Source organism: Epinephelus lanceolatus, chromosome 22, assembly GCF_041903045.1.
Source record: "Epinephelus lanceolatus isolate andai-2023 chromosome 22, ASM4190304v1, whole genome shotgun sequence".
Taxonomy (NCBI): Eukaryota; Metazoa; Chordata; class Actinopteri; order Perciformes; family Serranidae; genus Epinephelus; species Epinephelus lanceolatus.
The window spans coordinates 27,975,906-27,995,771 of NC_135755.1; the positions used below are offsets into that span (position 1 = coordinate 27,975,906).

The 19,866-nt window shown below is 41.9% G+C and overlaps 1 protein-coding gene across 1 annotated transcript in view; it reads right to left on the minus strand.

The window, feature by feature from the left end:
- The window catches only part of kdm6ba (lysine (K)-specific demethylase 6B, a), a 122,804-nt gene extending 105,209 nt beyond the window's left edge, over positions 1–17,595 (minus strand). Inside the window, exons 1-3 of the mRNA XM_033610448.2 lie at positions 16,976–17,595; positions 12,932–13,111; positions 12,793–12,832 (exon numbers count right to left, since the gene is read on the minus strand). The gene's annotated coding sequence lies outside the window, so the exon portion shown is untranslated. The remainder of the gene's footprint in view (positions 1–12,792; positions 12,833–12,931; positions 13,112–16,975) is intronic.
- Positions 17,596–19,866: the final 2,271 nt, after the last annotated feature.

Below are 19,866 nucleotides of genomic sequence, written 5' to 3' on the forward strand. Positions count from 1 at the left end.
GCCCCTGTGGCGAGTGAATCTGCCCGTAGTGAAACCGGGGCTAACCGGTGCTTCCTCCTCAGGCTCCACTTCACTCAGCTGCCAGCACAGGCAGTTAGCCTCCGCTAGCTTCCCAGCTAACGTTAGCCCCAGCTCTCCGTTTGGATCCAACCGGAGCACCGAGCCCTGGTTTGTTATTCAGGTTAATGTGGGAAGAAGCAGCGGGTATATTGGGCAGCTGAGTGAAGTGGAGCCTGTGGAAGAAACACCGGGACCGTCTGGATGTAATAGTCCGTGGAGATGCTGCGGTGCTCGACTGCACAGATGAGGCGAGTGGGGTGGGGGATGGAGAGTAGAGGTAGAGGGAGGTGTGGCTCATGACACACTTTGTTTTGGTCTACAGGCAGTGCACAACAGCAAACCTAGGGGTGAAACGATTTCGCTTTTTGCCCCTTTAATAAAAAGTTATACAAGTAACATGAAAAATATGTATATTTGGTTTTGGGGTGAACTGTCCTTTTAACATCACGCTTAATACATTTCAAACACCAACACGGTTGGACAGACACAGACAAGGTAACTAGCTATGTCCTCTTTGTTCTCCCTCTGAGTCGAGATATAAAGGGTGTGAGAGAGGGAGGATGAGTATCAAAGATATAAAGACAAGAGGAGAGAGATGGAGGGGGGCAGAAAGACAAAGAGAGAAGTAGTGAGAGAGGTAGAAAGACGTATGAGGCAGGCTGGCTCCTGAAGAATAAGCAGGAGGAGAGACAATGAATTGCAGCTCCTCTATAGACAGACACATGATGAATGGGTCTGCTGCCTAAAAAGCCAGCATGTCTGTTCACCCCACTGCCTGTATGTGTGTGTTTGGGAGTATGTGTGTGTAACTACAGAAGCGATCCATCTGGGCCATTGTGGCAGTGACCAAACTAGAGGTTGATATCCAGTATCCCCTTTTCCCTCCCACAAGACGAAACACAACCATCAAAAACAGCACTTGGGGTCAGTTGTCGAACTTAACAGCAGGTAATTAAAAGTAATAGCAGAGCTTCCCCTTGGGTTTGACGATAGGCGATGTATGTATCCCACCAACAGCAATTAGTCAGCCAATTACCCCGGGGCCTAATTATAACTGCCGTCCATAGGAAGGCTTTGGGAGGGACAATAATGGGCTCTTATGGTAGCCTGTGTTTATCTAAGTGATCAATGATTAGCATGATCAGTGGGAAAGGTCAGCACCTCACATGAGAGGTTGGCTGCCTGACTGACATTTCTTCTTTACTGCGGTTAATTGGTACAACAGTAGCAAAGTGCTGTTTTCTATTAATGCTTTGTAAAAGTGCGTATTAGGGTGCCACATTGGGGGCAATGAATTTTAAGACCGACATTCCAGACATTCCTGAAGTCACATTTTTCCATAGCTTTATGTTTCTCAAATACAAACAATAAACCAATGTATTTTTATAGCCATCATTTCTTTTTAACTTAATGTTACTGTGTAAGCTTTCCTTGTTTTGTATACGCCTCAGGCAGCTTTTACATCATCGGTATAATCTAAACAATACATGCGATTGATGAAGCTTTATTGGCACAAGCTTTAAGTGCAATGTTTACAACGCTGCATTAGTTGGAAATTCAATGTACTTTATTTTGGCTGATTCAATTAAATCTAGAGTAGGGGTCCTCTAATGTGTGTGCCAATGGGTGTCGTGTATGTGTGTGCATGTTGCAGCTCTCAGAGTAGAGGGCTTGGCGGCAGAAGCTCGTCTAATCGAGTTAGCTGTGATAACAGGAGTGGCAGCTGGCTTTCCAGGAATATACTTTCCTACTGAGCATGCACTCCCTGCAAGTGGATTTCACACATACGTACACAGATAAGCACGCACATACACACGCATATGCACCCAGCGTGACCTACCTTTCTGTTTCCTGGGTTTTAAAAATGCATGTGCTGTGCTGTGGGTCCCTGGACAGTGAATGCTAAATGCATGTACACATACTGAGACAAGCTTATTGACACATTTATCTGTACATTCACACAGCAGCTTCCGTCTGTGTCTTGCTGTTACACTCATACACACATTCATGCATCCTACATGTGCTTACATGTCACTCCATCCGTATATTTGTATGTGTTGTTTATCTGCTGGCAGCTCTGGGAGATATTTAGGTAGGTCAGTGGGTGAATGACGCCTTCACTGTCTGGCCTTGTGTGGTTAAGTGTGGTTACACTAGATGTAAGCTCTCTTAGCCACTAATGACCCATTTCTGCTGTCCGAACTCAATGACCTCTGCCAGTGTGAAATTGTGTTTATTGGTTCTGTATATGCCACATGATTTAAGAAACATCTCTCAGAACTTCGAACAGATGATACCTGAGGTCTGACCTCAAGGTCTGATGATCTCAGGTTTTTACAGCCCAGCAAAAAAAATCTAAATAATAACAATAATAATGCAAGGCTACAGAGAGATTGAAGGTGACATCAATGACAGTTGACTTAGCAAAAAATAACAAAAACCTTTTGCCACAATGCATTTTAAAAATGTGGTTATGAGCCAAGTTATTCTCACACAGTCAGGTCAATTGTACAACTATACTGTATCTGTACTGCTCTATATTGCCCCCTATTGAGCCCTACTTGGACACACTATATACACATCAATATACTGAATATATATTCTTTTAACTACAGGATAAACTAAGAACCTTTTAGGGCATGTCTAAATGTCTATGCTGTATGTTTGTCAAATACCACGTGAATGCATGTAGTATAAAGTTAAACATGACATGTCAGTGCAGTGTGAACTGTGCTGTGTTAATTCAATATAGAGTGAACTTGAAATCCTAAAATCATCCCAACACCATGTCACGCATTTCCATTTTTCCCTCATGATGTAATCTCTTCAATCATGAGCCTGAGACGATATCTAGTCTCATATCAAGATACTGATAAAATATTGATACATTGCTCAGCCTTGGAACTAGTAAGAAAAACTGGCAAAACTAATTTTTGTAGTATGTCACTGTCCCTAGTGTATCACTGTTCAGGAGCATGTAAAAATAAAAGGATTCAAGCTTTAGTTTCCCATCTGATCTATGGGACTGGTCTCTTCTAGCTTCTGTCTCTCACTCTCTCCTTCTCTGCAGCCTCCCTCTCCTCTCTCCCTTTACTGGCCTCTCACACACAAAGGCAGGGGGAGGCAGAGGTGGAGGAGGAGAGGGGGCGAAAGGCACAAAGGGCTAGGAGCTGTGGGCTTGCCCTGGGGAGAGGGAGGGTAAGGGGGTGGATGGGGGGTAACAGGGGGTCAAAGGGGGGCCATGAGGGTGTAGAGGGCTGGGGGGCGGTGGGGAGAAACCTGAGAGTCAGAAAGCCAGAACAGGAGCTGGGGTAGAAAGAAGGGGAGCAGTGGTGGGAAGGGAGGGTCTGAGGGTGAGACACACAACACAAGACAGCCTATAGCTGCAGTGATTTTTTTTGTTTCCACTTTGAAGGGGGGTTGGCAGTGGATTTGTTCAAGAAAGGGATTTAGCTCGGGAAATGCATATCTACTATCTACCAAAGCCTGTGTAAGCGTTTTAGCCATATCTCCTCTTTTAGGAAGATAGTGTCTTGTGCCCTCTTTGCCACAGCTTACTTAAGGTGTGTTCAAACCAGACCAGTTTTTTTTTTCGCTAGCGACGAGTTTACATACAAAGTCAATGCAAACGGGTGATTGAGCGTATATTTGCCCGGGAGAAAAATCGCTTGGGCTCCGAGCGACAGCGACAGAGCGATTTTTCGCTCATCGCTTGAGATGATAAATCTCATCTGGAGCGGTATTTCGCTGGGTCCTGTCGCTTGCAGCTCAATGCTGATTGGCTGTCGTAATCCCGGAATCCCGGGGGGGTTCTTGACTGTCATGACATGTCAGCTTCATTAAAAGTATAGCTGCAAATTAAAAGCAACGATAGATGTAAAAACACACAGAGACAATGCATCTGTGATCCGTTCCCTAATTTAATTTTAAGAATTTTTTCAATCTTCTCCAATTTCTCATTTTATTTTATGGAAGTGATCAATGTAAGTGCACTTGTCCTAGAGCCACCTACAAGCTTCTCTTGCTATGACTTCTCCTCAAAATGTGTCTTGTATGTTTTCTGAAGCCTATAAGTTACAAAAATGAAACACACTAGACTTCTGAGCATTTATACCTCCAACCGAAATTATACATTTTGATACATACAGGTAGGCTATATATTGCAAAACTCTGTAAAAGTACACCAAGGCATACATTTTCGTTTCCAAATATTTATTTGAAAAGGAAACCATTCATACGGTCAATAAAAAAACATTTTGTTAATAATAAAAAACGAATGTAATCTCAACAGTGACCCACCAGCCAGCGGGACTGCGGTGCTTGGAGGGGCGCTGTAATCCTGGCGGTCCTAGTGTAAAGCACCACGGACAGCGCCAATGCATCTATCGCTGTGGCTCAGAGGCCCTGATGCCTGAGTCAGAGCATGTGAGCGGAGTTGGAGCTGGAGCTGCCTCAACCATAGGTTATTGGTAGGAAGAAAAATGGCTGCTGACAAAACTGTCACTGTCAACTGCCTCCAAGCACCACAACGATCTGCCAGACCATCATATGTAACTTCATTGTTTATGCTGCCCGTGTGCTCAGAAGCACACAATGAATGCATTTGTGAGTAATTTCTGAGAAGTTATGATATATATATATATATATATATATATATATATATATATATATATATTACAGACTATAGAATAGGACTGACAACCTCTCCAATGTCTCATGTCAATTAATTAACACTATTTGTTGGCTTTTTATAATGCCTTTTTTTTTTTGCTGCTGCGCTGCTGCTGCACTGTGTCTCTAGTTGAAAGTGGCGATTTGCTAAATACATTCTACAATAATAAATTAGATAACTTTTGGTCTATAATACTGTTGGCTATATTACGCATTTTAATGAAAAATACTACGCATTTTAATGAAAACACTGAACACACGACTGAATGAATGAATGAATTTGGAAGCAGTTCAGCCGCAGTCCCGCTGGATGGCGCGGTCACTGTTGAGATAACATTAGTTTTTTATTATTAACAAAACATTTTTTTAGTGACCAAATGAATGGTTTCGTTTTCAAATAAATATTTGGAAACGAAAATGTATGCTTTGGTGTACTTTTACAGAGTTTTGCAATATGTATAGCCACCTGTATGTATCAAAATGTATAATTTTCAGCCGCTGCCGCGGTCAGAGGTATAAATGCTCAGACAGATGTATTGTCTCTGTGTGTGTTTTTACATCTATTGTTGCTTTTAATTTTAATATACTTTTAATGAAGCTGACATGTCATGACAGTCAAGCACCCCCCCCCCAATACCCTGATTGCTTCAATGACATCATCTAAGCAAAAAAAGTGAGTCTGTTGATTTCTGCCACATTGACGAGCGATTGCAACTGAGCGATGAAGCGATATCAAAGAGGCGAACCGAGCGACAGCGAAAAAAAAACAAACAGGTCCGGTGTGAACACACCTTCACAGCAGCAACACCTGCACTGACATTCTCTTCCCATGACACAACATTTAGGCTGAAGGTGGCAATATGCTTTCAATGTCCAGATAGACAAATGTTGACAAGGTAAATCTCCACAAAAGCCACTGAATTTCAATCCAACTGATCCAAGTGATATTTGAGCCCAGTTAAAGATGATCGCTTTGTGGGTGCCACTTTGTGAACTACTCCACCAGGTTAGCAAGAAAACGTAGCCTTTATTGTGATTTATTACCTCCACCAAAAAGGTTATGTTTTCGCCGACAATGGTCTGTTTGTCTGCAAAATAACTCAAAAAGTTATGAACGGATTTTGATGAAATTTTCGGGAAAGGTGGATATTGGGACAAGGAACAGATGATAAAACTTTGGTGGTGATCGGGTGAAGCAAAGTGGATAAAATAATGAAAAAGTCTATCATCTGACAGCCTCAGCGGCAATTCCAATTTCTAAAGACGGTGAAAATAGCGCCATCTGGTGGCCGGAAAGTACGTCTTGTTCTACTTGCTAAATATTGTTGTAATTCTGTAGTTGAAATTAATGTTCTGTGTTGGAAAAAAATAAAGTGAAAAATACAAAAAAACATATTCTGTGTTGGTCTCCATGGTGAATGCATATATAACGTAATAATAATGATAGTGATGCAAATAACCTAATTGTGATGCAGGCTGCAAAATCTGATGCAGAGGGGGAGGGAATATCACCTACTTGGCGGAGGTCTGCACTCTCTGACTGCTTTTCTAGTATTGTGATGTTTTACCTGCAGCTTGTATTTGTCTTGCTTCATTCTCTGAAATGTTCTTTGGAATACAAACTAGCAAAACATTTTTGTGCTACTATGAATCTGATAAAACAGTTTTTCTATACACTCAGTGCTATGAACGTTTATTTTTCTTGGTCTTTCATTTGTGGAAGAAAATACTAATGCCTGATTTCCACTGCATGATATGGCTCAATCTTGACTCACTTTTGGGACCAGGTCCTTCTCTCTATTTCAGTTTCCACGGCGGACAGTAACCCCTCAGTGTATGGATTTTCAGACAATCACCATAGCGATGAAACAGACCTGACATCGTCTTCATTGCCATACTCTCAGAATCCTCTCATTACCAACCAAACAGAGGAAAGTTTACGCTTCCTCAATTGTATGGCGTAGTATACAGGGTACCACGTACTATCAACAATTTTTGCTATTGGAAAAACAAAAGAGAGCATGTCGAGTTGAGCTGTGCTGTACCATGGCAGGGAAATGCGGCACAACTACTGGAGTCAACTAGGGACACACGCACAAAACAGTCAAGTGACGTTCAGTCACACACTGCCCAAAGGCATCACATAGCAGATTGTTTGGCTTTATACATCAGTGTCCTCATATGACTTCAGGTTTTGTGCAATACTACTTCTCCAGTGTAGAGATAGGGTATGATTAATATATGTATCAGGAAAGTTACTGTTGGATGCATTTCTACAATTACAGAACACTGACTGTTCGCAACAGAATAACTGAATAACTTGTCTTCCTTCTGATATCAAAGCTCTCCCCATTTCTAAATTTGTCTGGGATTGTTTGGAGGTGATGGCTGTTGTATCACATTAAAAAGCAACGTAACTAGCCCCTTTAATGCTGTCTCTTCAAGGTGGAAATTTCACACCATTATACCACCTTGCTGTTTTCAAAAAAAAGTACAATTGCAGAATGAGGGGACAGAGTTGTCTTGCCCTTAAGCCGGCATCAGAGGAAGGGACAGACGGCAGAATGGGATCATGGGTAGCATAGGTGTGACATTTTGCCAGTTTTGTGTGTGACCAACCATAGGAGAATTAAAAAGTAGCTTATAGCCGTTAGCAGCTAACTCAAAGAAGAAGTAGTACAGTGGCCCAAAATGTCCACAAATTGGGAAAACAATGAAGTGCTCAGCATACTGACACGTATACCATATTTCACAGTAGAGGCCAATGCTGCTGTCTTCCATGTCATTACCGTCATGCCCTTCTGTGTAAAAATACAAAGGCAGCATAAAGAAGGGACTTTGTAGCGGCCCTATAACTTGATCTCTGTATAAATAGGGCTACAGCCTATCCTCTATAGGTTTTGATACCAATGCACCCTTTTCACATCCCCCCACACACCTCATTCCCTCCACTTGCTTCAATTACCACAAACTCGTACTAATCTTGCGCCATCTAACCTCCCTAACTGCCTCTGAAACCACTCTGGGGCCTTACGACACAGGTGCACACATCAACACTGAATCACCTCAAAGTAAAAGGTGCCCGTGTACATATATATAGCGACGCTATTAAACACATAGTTAAGCGCAAACACTGGTGGATGTGCCAACACACTCACACCTTAAATACACATACACACAAATGCAAAGCATACCAACAGAGGCCTGTGACAGTTGGGTAACACAGGCCGAACAACAAGCTCAGCAGAGAAGAGGCATGTTGGGCATCTTCGTCTTCGCAAACTCTGTCACCTCTACACTCACACGAACACAAACACACACAGCCTACAAAGGAGCTTGCATGAGAACAAGCACGCACACACACAAACCCAATGCCCTCTTTTGCAGGAAAGTTATGTAACCAGATAGGCAGAGGAGCGCTCTTTCTGCACACCTCTTTCTGTCACCACATCTTTCCATTCCTATTATATATTGAACTCTATCTATTCTTTCATCCGTGACTTTCTATCCTCTTATTCAGCGCCAGTTTTCTTTACACGGACTCAGCATTTCTTAAATGATTTTTTTTTCTCTGCCAGCTGTTGTTTAAATTCATTAAAAGCCCTTTGATGGCATAAACGGGACTGTTAAAAGCTTTAATAGGGAGAATGTGGTAACACGCCCTCACAGACCTCCAGGAGGTGGATGATGTCAGCTCCACCTCTCCTTCTTCCTCCCTACGCCACTCCTCCCTTGATGACACTGCTGATGATGACAAAAGAGGAGGAGGACGATGAAGAGGAGTCTCTCCCCCTCCTTCTCTTTCCTGTCCTCCTCCTCACCCACTGCTTCCTGCCGTCCTCCCCCCCCGGGCATCCTGAGTCAGCTCTCACCACCTCTCTTCCTGAATCTCTCTCAATATCCTCCTTCAAATCTGTTCTCATTTGAACCAAAAGCACGGTTCTTTCTTTTTATCTCATGCCCTTCATTCTCAGGGTCTGAGACGATTTCACACTTCTGTAGAAATTTGGTTTTATTCAACATCAGGCAACAGCAGCGGATAAAGGGAAGACAGGAACAACAGAGTCAAGAATGAAAGATAATTGCTAAAATAATTTAGAAGCGTTTTTCTAAAACTTTAAACACCACTGAATGCTCTGAAAGCATACATCCTTTTCTACACTGCCTCCACAGGGTGTGTGGCACATGTGGATGGCACATGGATTGGAGCATTTAGAAGAAAGAAAAGGAGGAGGAGGATGGAGACAAAGCAAATGGGAAAAACAGATGCCAAATCCTAATGTCCTGTTGTACACCCTGCACTGAACACACTGTCACCTGCTTGTATAAAAGCGGGTGTAATGCAAACTGGACAGTGGGTTACGTCTAATGTTACCCATGGCACTGGCATTTCGGGCCAGTTAAGAGTGAGTCCTATTTCAAGGCTTAGTTAACTGGAATATGTTTATTAATATTTTGAAAATCATAATTTATTTTTCATATATTAATGCTCCCTACTAAATCTGTTGGTTACTCTCTAAATCAGCAACTGTAGCACAGTATACTTACTGTTGTCTATGGACTCCCACAGCTTTGCAAAACAAAATCTTGCAGCTGAACATATGTCACTCATCTACCACGTCTCAAACTAGATCCCTGTCCAAATAAACCATCTGACAAAACTGATCCCAGGTGTAGCATATGGAATTATTTCACTTACAACCAGCCAACATCAAAACCCTGGTGTAAAGGGTGCTGCCAAGCTCTGCAAGTCAAGTATGGTGACATCATCATGCCTCCAGATTTATTGTTGGTATTAAAGTCGATTTTCTGGAGTCGTAACAACACTAGAGGGAATGCCACACAAAAAGGCTGTTAATCGGACTCAAACCCACAATATTTAAGGTCCATAACGAGCAACATATCTTACACACACCCACCAGCACACATTGCAGGCCTCGTGGCACATTATCTGTGGACCCAAGGCACTGTGTCTAAATGGTGGCCAGCATGCACACCTGCAGGTTTCAGAGCAGTGGTTCCCTAAATAGTCCAGCCACAGAGTCCAAATTTCTCCTTAGACATTAGTTCTAGGTCCACACAGTTTAATTAGTTTAATAGTTTTACCGTCTCTGTCAAGTCGCCATCTGTTAGTAGTTCACTCTACAGCAGGGCATGGTACTTAAAAATAAAGCCATGTGCAAAAACAAAGTGTGTTTTTTTTTTACAAACTTGAAACACTTACGAGTAACTTGCGGTCCATTCAGAATGAATCCGCAACCCACCGGTTAAGAACCACTGGTTTAGAGACAGATGCAAGCCAACTGATGGCATTGCCATGCTGATTGAAGCCAGCGCTCACAGTTATAATTTTACCAGAAGATGTACAGTGACAGTCTCAAAAATATATTAACATACTTAGTCATTCAACATGATAGACAGTGTAACAGATATGTCCACCAAGCACATGACCACAAGCTGTTTGTATCAGAGACAAGTAGTCGGACAAAGCCAGACCTATCTCCACAGCGCAGTGTCAGCACTTGAGGAAGGTCTGGAAACACTATCTTTCTGCTATAGGGGAAAATGCCCTGGCTTGTTTTTGTTTCTTTGAACCAATCACAAATGTCTTGGACAGTGCCCAGTAGTAGTAGTGTCAGGGGAGAACTTGATTTGGTGAAACAATTTGTACGTGGAGGGGAGCACTGCCATTAAAACAGCTCCACAAAAATCCATAATAGTCGTCAGTGTGTGATTCATCTTTTAGTGAAAAAAAGACAAATATAATTTGATAAATGGTGCCCGAGAGGTGAAGCCTGACTATCTTTAACTCTGGAGGAACTCACTGCACCCATTAAAACCACAGATAATTTGCTGGCTGCATGTGACTTTAGCAGAACATTATGATGCTATATCACAGAAGCTCGTGTGAAGCAGAACGGAGCAGTACATGCATGATCCAAATCTTATTCAAAACCCGCCATTTTCAGCAGGTAAGCTGTTAGTTCAGAGGTTGTTTCCCATAGCAAAGGGGATGTGGAAACAGTAACACACAGATAGCTGAATGCAGAGAGAATGCCGGCCTTGATCAGTTGTCCAATGGCAGGCTTAGGCCCCGATCACACAGAAAGCGTTTCAGCAGCTGGAGGTTTCTTTTTGTAATTGTTTTTTAATGATAATTAAGCTTTCTGCTTGCTGTTTTTGTGTTGCTACACGCCTCGCGTTTCTGCAGTCTAGACATCTGACGTTTTTGCTCCAGCGCTCTGAACTCCTCAAGCTCCAATGCTCTCGTGTGATCAACGGGGCCTAATAGTTTCAATTCACATCCAGTGAGTCAGACTTGGTAACAAGGGGCCAATGGTTTGATAAGACAGTACAGTTTCACAAATCACTCTTACTTTTTATGTCCTCATAGAAGAAACACAATCCAGGGCTATTTAATTTATTATGCTTAAACTGTGTGCATTTCAAAGCTAAGAATAGTATTTGACAAAATGTAGAGAAGTAAAGACTGTAACAGTAAGTATAATGTTATGAGAAATGCAACTTTTATTTTTACTGCACATCTTTTTCAACAATCCCTCTTCTCTCAGTCCTCCTTCCTGCTCACTAACATCCTTTCTTACAGAAAAGCCTGCATACAGACTGTGCTTTATATGTATGTACATATGTGCGTCTGTGTGTGTGTGTGTCTGTCTGTCTACAAGCATAATGGAGGGTGTCTACTTGGTCTTAAGCAGGATTGTGTGTATATGTGCATGTGCATTTATGTGTGTAATGGATCTGATTCATGGCCAGTTGTAAATGTATGCAATAAAGCTGAGCAGGCTAAGTGATGGAAAACCCCAGGTGTGCGAGGCTTGGCAGGGTCCTGGGAGACAGCAGCATTAGAGTGTGTGTGTGTGTCTGTCTGTCTGTCTTTGTCCCTTAGAGGGAGATCAAAACAGTGAGTGAGAAAGGTGTAGGGGTGTTTGAGATGTGTGTCAGAGAGTGTTTGAGGGCTGTGTGTGTGAAAATGAAACAGAGCGGGTGTTAGGTCAGGTGTGTATATGCCTAAGTAGGGTGCTGAATGTGTACAGCTCAGCTGAATTGCGTGCGTGTGTGTGTGTGTGTGTGTGTGTGTGTGCGTGCGCACGCACGTGTGCTTGCTTGTTTCTGGCTGGAGTCCCAGTCAATTTAGTAGCTGTGGTGGACATGGCAACTCTAGCGAAACAAAGACTCAAATCTACAAAAAAAAACAAACAAAAAAAAAAAACGGAGGTACATTTTAAACATTTAAAATGTCAACAGTCAATAAGTCAGAAAATTAATCCAACACCACAAAGCGTTTATAGGAGGGGTGGTACTAAAACAACAGGTTACGCCAAAGCAGAATGGCAGCTCAACACCCATCACATCACAAAAAGAAGAAATTTAACAAATTAAACTGGTTTATGGCCTATAATGTTCAAGGAGGCAAACAGCAGGCCAGCACAAACAGAAAACATACGAAAGCGTTAAGAGCGGCTTTTAGTAAATTAAACTAACAGTTTCTTTCAGGCCTCAAAACAAATCATCAGTCACAAAGACTCCATTTAAAACCAGAGGCAGCCTCGATAAGACACCCCAAACACACCTTGGGCCACAAAACTACCAGCCTGTGCTACAGATAGCATGGGTCAAAACAATAACCCAATACAGTGCAAAATCATTGGAATTTCCTTTCTAATAGTTGCAGCTGAGGTGGATTTGCGCCCTTTTAGGATAAAAGGAGACAAAAGCCCCTAAATGTTTTCTTTGCTGAAACAGCAAGGGAAGCTGAGATGGAAATAGCAGAGATGAAAAGCTTCTACAATAAGCAGGGATTCATATTTCTCTCAGTGAAATACCTTTAGACTATATCGGAGGTTGCACATGAACATACTGTATCCATTTGCTGGATATTTTAATACATTTGCGCTATAAACATTTCATTGTTCTGACAGGAGCTCAGACAAACATATCCACTAAATAGACAAAACAGGAATGACAGACATCCAAACATGACTAAACAGTGAAGGCATGCACATCCCATGTGTCTGGGTAGAAGGTCAAAAGTCTTACCTGGGCAGGTGGGGGCTTGCAGCAATTGCAGATGGCTCCCCTGCAGAAAAACACAGTGTGTAAACAATCTGTCTGATATTTATTGTGACAGGAAGTTTATATGATGCAAATAGCTCATATGCAGCAATCTAAATCTTACCATCACTATGGAATAGCTTGGGTGTTTTCCATTCCTAAGCTGCAGTCCATCTTGACAGGCTGGGAATATAATGTTAGCCCATTCTTGCCTGTGGTGGGTCAGACATTTCACTTGCAGCCTCAGTCAGGTGCTGGTGGTTCTTCAAACATAGCACAATACTTAGCCATGATCCTCATTCCTCTGTGATAAGAAAGATATAGAAAACCTTTCTAATTAGGGATTTTAAAAAAACAGAAGCAGTAATCAAGTAGAGGATAAAGATCTGATAACACTAATTAATATGGAAAAGTACACAGAGAGTACATTGGTCACATACATTGCCATGGGCATTCTGGTAACAAAACTTGGACCACAACTGCATTGGACTTGCTGGATTTATCTACTGGTCAAATTCAGACAATGGAAAAACAACATATATTTAGAGACCACATTCTGCTCTCCACCCTGCACTGTGAGAAATCAGCAGCTGTTCACAGAGGTCACACACAGATCAGGGCTGGACTATGAATGTGTCGCCATCTAGGGGAGAATGTGCGCCACTGCACTACTGAGTCAGTACAGTTTTGTACACTACTGCATGCATGTAGGGTAGTGGAGAAAATCAGAGAAGTACTTGACACACTGCTTTCAAAGCTGGCATGTATTTACTCATATTATGAAACACATACAGTAAATGATGTTAATTTGGATAAAAACTTTACTATAATATTGATTTCCCTAAAATAAATGTCTATCACAACAGGAGATATAGCCTAGATAAAGAGCAGTGGGCAAGAAAGAGATGGTGTTTAAAGCCATTTAACAACTGTGGTGTGGGCCGAGAAAAATAAAAAAAGAAGTAACAGTCACAACTACAGTGACAGTGTTCAAGGAGCTAGACTTTGGCGTCAGTTCTATTAGAGTCAATGGGGCAGGCAGGCACTGCAAATCACATTTAACCCATCATAACTTTGTTGTTTAAACTTTGAAAAATCTTTCCACTAGATTACAAAACACAAATTACATGATGCTTACTGACGTTTTTTTGTTGTTGTTTTTTTAAATCCAAATATGTATGTTTGTTTTCCCTGTAACTGATCTCCAAACAGATCATGGCTCTGTCCGACAGCTGCATCTCAGCCTCTGTTGGACTGAGCCATGATCGGATTGGAGGCCAATAACAAGGAAAACAAACATGCATGTTTTGATTAAAAAAAACTTCAGTTAACATCATGTAATGTCTATTATTTAATCTGGTGATAGGATTTTTCAGTCAAAGTTAAAACAACAAAGTTATGATGGGTTATAATGTGATTTGCAGTGTCCGCCCCATTGACTCTAATAGAACTGACACCCAAGTCTGGATCCTTGAAGGCTGTTACTGTCGTCATGACCCTTGCATCTTTCATATTTTCCTTGGTGTGGATGGCAAAAAGGGGGCATAAATAATCACTGGGCATAAATTTGGAAATACACAAACTGTACATGCAGTTTACATATTTGTATGTCTGCATGAAAATACACAAGAAATCAGAAAATGGCTCACAGAATGCCTGCAAACCAGTCAGTCATCAATGTGTGTATACTGGTGTGGCGCTTGGTGTCCTTAAGAAACTCTATGGGATGATTTCCCCCCCCCCCCCACTTTATCAGTGTTCACATTTAAAAAAAAAAAACATCTTAAATGTGTATGTGTAAAAAGCATGTGTATGTGTGCACATGCGTGTCTGTGATTTAGAGTTAAACTTCTACAGCAGATGTTGAAAATCTACGGGCTCTATTTTCATATGACAAACAGTTAAGTGTTATTTACCTGACAAGAGAAAATACTGTACAGGAAGTGCCATTGGCAGTATGCATGCTATAACTGTGTTGGCTACACGGTGTGACAGGAAACAGGAAAAAGTCACAGCTACCCTACTGGGGCTATGAAATTATGGGGAACTGTAAGTTTTGCATCTATTGTGTAAGGACAGGTGTTGTGAGGAAAACTGTAACCACCGAGGAGGCGCTACTCATCGACAGGAATTACACACTACGTGACGAGGGGACAGACTTTGATGTTACACCTGTTTGGTCGCATTTAAATGCAGCCAGTGTAACCTTAACACTAATTATTCAAGTAAAACCAAGTTTAACTCAACCTGCAACACCAACCAGATATTCGTTTTCATCTTTCCCGTAAAAAAAAGAGGCGTCAGGCATTAGCTACGCCCGGAAACATGGAGGCACCAGACTTTCAATTACGCCCTAACGTGAATTCAAGCAATTAGCAAACATGGAGGGCTTTAGTGTATTCAGATCAGAGTTAACGTACCTGGGCGGAGGCACTGCATGTTTATCGTCCCCATTAGCTTGAAGTTATTGCATTTAGTGCAAGAAGCGGTACTATCAAGCTAAGTAGCGTTAATTACCCGAAATTTAAATATTTTTTGTTTGGTTTCGTCTTCCCGGAGCTGTCCCGCCGCTGAACTGCTAATTAGTTTAACCGTTTTGCACCTGTGAGTAGCTCCTTCTCGCACTGCATTGTGGGACATCAGCAGCAGATGGGAACAGAAAATAGGCTATATATTTTAAAAGATGGTGTCAGAAGCTACCAAAAATTCACGAACCGTATTTATACAGTCTATGGCATATGGCCTAATTAAAAAAAAATAAAATAAATAAATAATTAATTTTATGATCATTTTAGCAATGTATCATATTCACAAATCCAAATTTAGCCATTTTAAACCTGTTTTTTTGTTTGAGAATTAAAACCACAGTTCATTAAGAGCACTTTTAACTCAAAAAATAAGTAAGGTGCAGAGACCTTTTATTTGTTGTCCCTGTTTAATGCTTTTATTTAAATATTAAAATATTCCCCCTGGCTCTCATGTTGTATTAATGACTTATTTGATTGTATGTTTAAAAAACATGCACCATCATTTGCATCACAAAATAAACTCCCCACATTTTTACCTTGTTTCTACCTATCTGCGCATAGGCCGCGATAAAGAGGTTATTAAGTAAAATTTATAATTATTATTCTATCACCTAAAATCAAAGTGTGACTTATGAGAGCTGCAGAGGCTGGTTATTTACTGGATGACATTAGTTGAATCTTCACCGCAGGCAAACAGCCACACTGCTGAGGTGCTCATGAGCAAAACACCTATTGTCACTACAAATCTAGAAGTATGAAGTCTGAACAATTATTTGTCCTGTGTCTCCATCCAGTGGCGACATGGCCGAAGTGCTACAGGAACAGCGAGGAGAGAGGGGTGGAGACAGAAAAAAAAATCCAAGGGAAGAAAATTCAAACGCTCTTCCTGGAAATAGTAGAGAACCCGCCACAACTTCACCACATGACATTTCAGAAAGAAAATGCGACACTCCTTCCTCCAACACCAGCGAGCCCGCATTTCATTCAATAATCAGCATCTATTCAACCCCCAACCAGCTGAATACCTCAGCCACGCGTTATATATCACACCCACGGACACGATCCGTCGCCTTTTTGTGCATTTAGAAACGTGTAACCGAGATCAACACAAAGCGATTGCGACATCACCAACTCCAGACCTACATTCCCGTAAACTATCCCTTCCTTACCGTAAAAACGTGACATCACCAGCATCGGTTTCGATATGAATGTGGGGAAAACAGATAAAGGAGCTGTCAGAGACACAGCAATATGAAACTGCTGCAGTATTAAAACTTATCCGTGTAAAGTTAAGAGCAGTGTGCCCATTCTATTATTATGAATTACATAACTACCATCAAATCATCCCCTTAAAAATCACCACATTGATAAAGCCTCCTGTTTTCCACAAGATGTGTTCCTCTGCAAAATCTTCTTTACTGGACTTGAAATTGTCTCCTACATTGATACACCTTTTCTTATGGTGCCTTGTATTTTTGCTGTAATGTTAATCGCGTCCCTTAGTACAGGATGAGGATACTGTAGTTCAGGTTGTTTTCAATGGAGTCTCATTGCTTCCCCAGTTACAATTAGGTAACACAGCCTGTACAGCCTCACATGTCAGTATGTATGCCTGATAGAGTCATACGCGTTATGCTTACCTTCTATGTGCAATCCAAAATCTTCTGGGGAGGTAACTGTGCTGACTCTCGCTGTTAAAACAGTGGAATAGTGGAAAATCTGCAAAGCAGTCCATCTCCTTTCCCAGCCACGGATGACGCAGCCCCCTAAAAGCCCTCTCCCAAAAAAACATGAAACCCCATTCAACATCCATAACGCGTTTAGGTGCAAACGTCGACACGGGGAGCACTGTACACGCAGATAGATCACAGTCCAGGCTGAGAAAATGTTGATGCGTTCGCCCATGGGCAAGGCATGACGGATAGACTCATCACTGATCTTGCATCTCTGCACAGTCATATCGCCTTTCTAAAATGATTGCACGGCTCGTTTCCTCCTCTGAAGACCATCTGGTAAAAAATCGTCAGCTCCTGTAACCTCCGAGGCAGCGGGGGTTGCAATGGGCACGGATTCCCTAATCATCCAAAAACACAACTGATATCCATTTCCTAGAGAGGACTGGTCCACCGCGATCAGAGCAGGCAGTCCTTAAAGAAATTGCGCAGTTTTTATTCCATTGAAACGGAGACTCTTTCCCTTCTGTCCCCGTTGAAAGGCTCTTTCCCTTCCTCCTCCTCCCTCCTCTCCTTTTCTCTCTCCTTCTCTCTCTTCCCTCATGCAGGTTTATTTTCGGTGGAAGAGTCTTGGACATTAACTGCCCCGCCTCCATAGTCACTGGCAAACACACTGTACAACTTGCCCAAATTCCATTATTAACTACTATTCAGTGGAGAACAACTGGACCCCAGGTTTTCCCCCTTGTTACTATTTGGTTCAAGAGTCAAACTCACAGTTGGAGGTGCTTACTAAAGGGGGCCAAGAGCCACTTGAGGAATCAAAAGTTGTAGTTTTGGAGATGTCTGGTAATCTTGTCAGGTTCCCTTCATTTCCCAACAAACTGAAAACTAGGGCAAGAGCATGTTGGGAAATCAAATTAAAGCACAAGGCAAAGCCATCAAGCCAGTAGCTCCCACACAGAGGTTCAGCTGGCTCCCCAGGGTGCTTGTCAAGAGGTCCCAAACAAACTGCAGATTGATTTAATTTCACTGGTAATACATTCAATAGCAGACACTGTAATCTGATTAGACATTTTCCCATGTTCATCCTCTGATGTGACAGATGGCATTTTCAAACCGGGGTGTTCAGCTTTGTAAGGAACAGTCCTCATAGTTCCTTATTACATAAAAGAAGTTTGGATTTTCTCATCGCAGATATTCAATAAATGTCAACACTTATTCAAAACGTAGGAATTTAAGAAGCTGCTGTTTTACTGTTTCTGAGTGGATAAGCAGATGGGAGAAGCTGGCTTCCAATGCCCTCAAGATATGAATATTTCTGTGGACTGGAAGCATGTGAAAACCCTGACTTTAAAATAAGACATACAGTGTTTGAACACAGAGATGCCAGCTCGTACAAAATGATAAATACAAGAATGTACTTTTGCAATGTTTTAAAGCACAAAAGCCACAAAACTTTGGATACTGTATTCCTGTCCTGGAACACTCAAATTCAATTCACGTTAGAAAGGAAGGGTGATTACCAGTGCGTGACAAATACATCTAAAATCTTTCCACACCTACTTTACATTCAAGTTAATTTCAGCTGCTTCATTAATCCATATTAAAGAAAAACCCTCCCAAGTCTGATATTTTTGTTACAACCAGGCCTGAGAATAAGCCAATTTGAATTTGAATTCAACATGTTGCTATGAGTGCCCCCTCCATCTCCAACCCAACCAGAGACCACCAGTGTACACACACATAGACACACACACACACACACACACACACACACAGACTTGGGTCTGATAAAGAGGCTCTTAAACCCTGAGGAAGTTCGTGTTCGGTCTTTCAGGGGGACAATCCTTACGTCTGAATACAACCTTGAACTCAGGCCCCCCTCTCTCTGGTTCCCCTCTCTCATTACTGGACCATTCTTCCTCCCGGCTCACTTTCTCCAGGCTCCTTCTCTTGTTTTTCCTCTCCCTCCCTTTCAGGAGTTTGGGCTGAGTCCTTTCCAGTGGCGAAGTCCGGGCCTTCTCTCACACAACGCTGAGCGACTCCAAACGTCTTGTGTGTGAAGCTTCATTAGAATTCATTTGTTTGAATAGGTTCATTTCTCCTTTGGTCGCTCCCTCCCTCTGTCCTCTTTTTCAGCTTGGGGGAAATGCACATTAGCATAAAAATATCCTTTACCTCACCTTGATTCACTGCATTGTTTGCGTGTGTGTGTGTCTTGTTACTGTGTGAAAGTTTCTGTGTATCTGAGTGTGCCAAACCAAGGACGAATCTAATTTCCACAAAATGAAAATATTATTCTTTGGTTTAAGGATGTAAAACTACACATTACACACTTTTATAAAGATAAAAAAAAATGGAACTGATTCGTATTTCCAGGACTGTCTCGTCAACATGTTTGCAAAGCCAGAAAGTAATATATTATGGGCTTTACAAAAACACTGGGAAATTAGTGTATTCCAAAACTGAAGCACTCATTTCCAATGATGTCATTTAGCACACATTTTTATAGCCCAGGACTGTCTTCACGCAATGCGTAACAGTTCATCAGATTACCAAGGAATTCAATGAGCACAGCAGACACTTAACATGACCAGACAGTCACTTGATCCAGATGTTGCAAGGAAGCCAGTTTCCAGTAAAACACAACACTTCGCAGTAGGAGACTATTCCCTGTGTAAGTGTGTGTAGGTGTCCTTGTGTACGTGTCTGTTGCTGAGCAGGGTAAAAAGGGGTCAGCATGGAAAGACTGATGCAGGTCTGTGAAGAGGCTTATGGTCGAGAAAGGAGACAAAAAAGCAAGAGAAAGAGACCTTACCACAATTGTGTCAGACCGACTTCAAAGTTTCACAGAA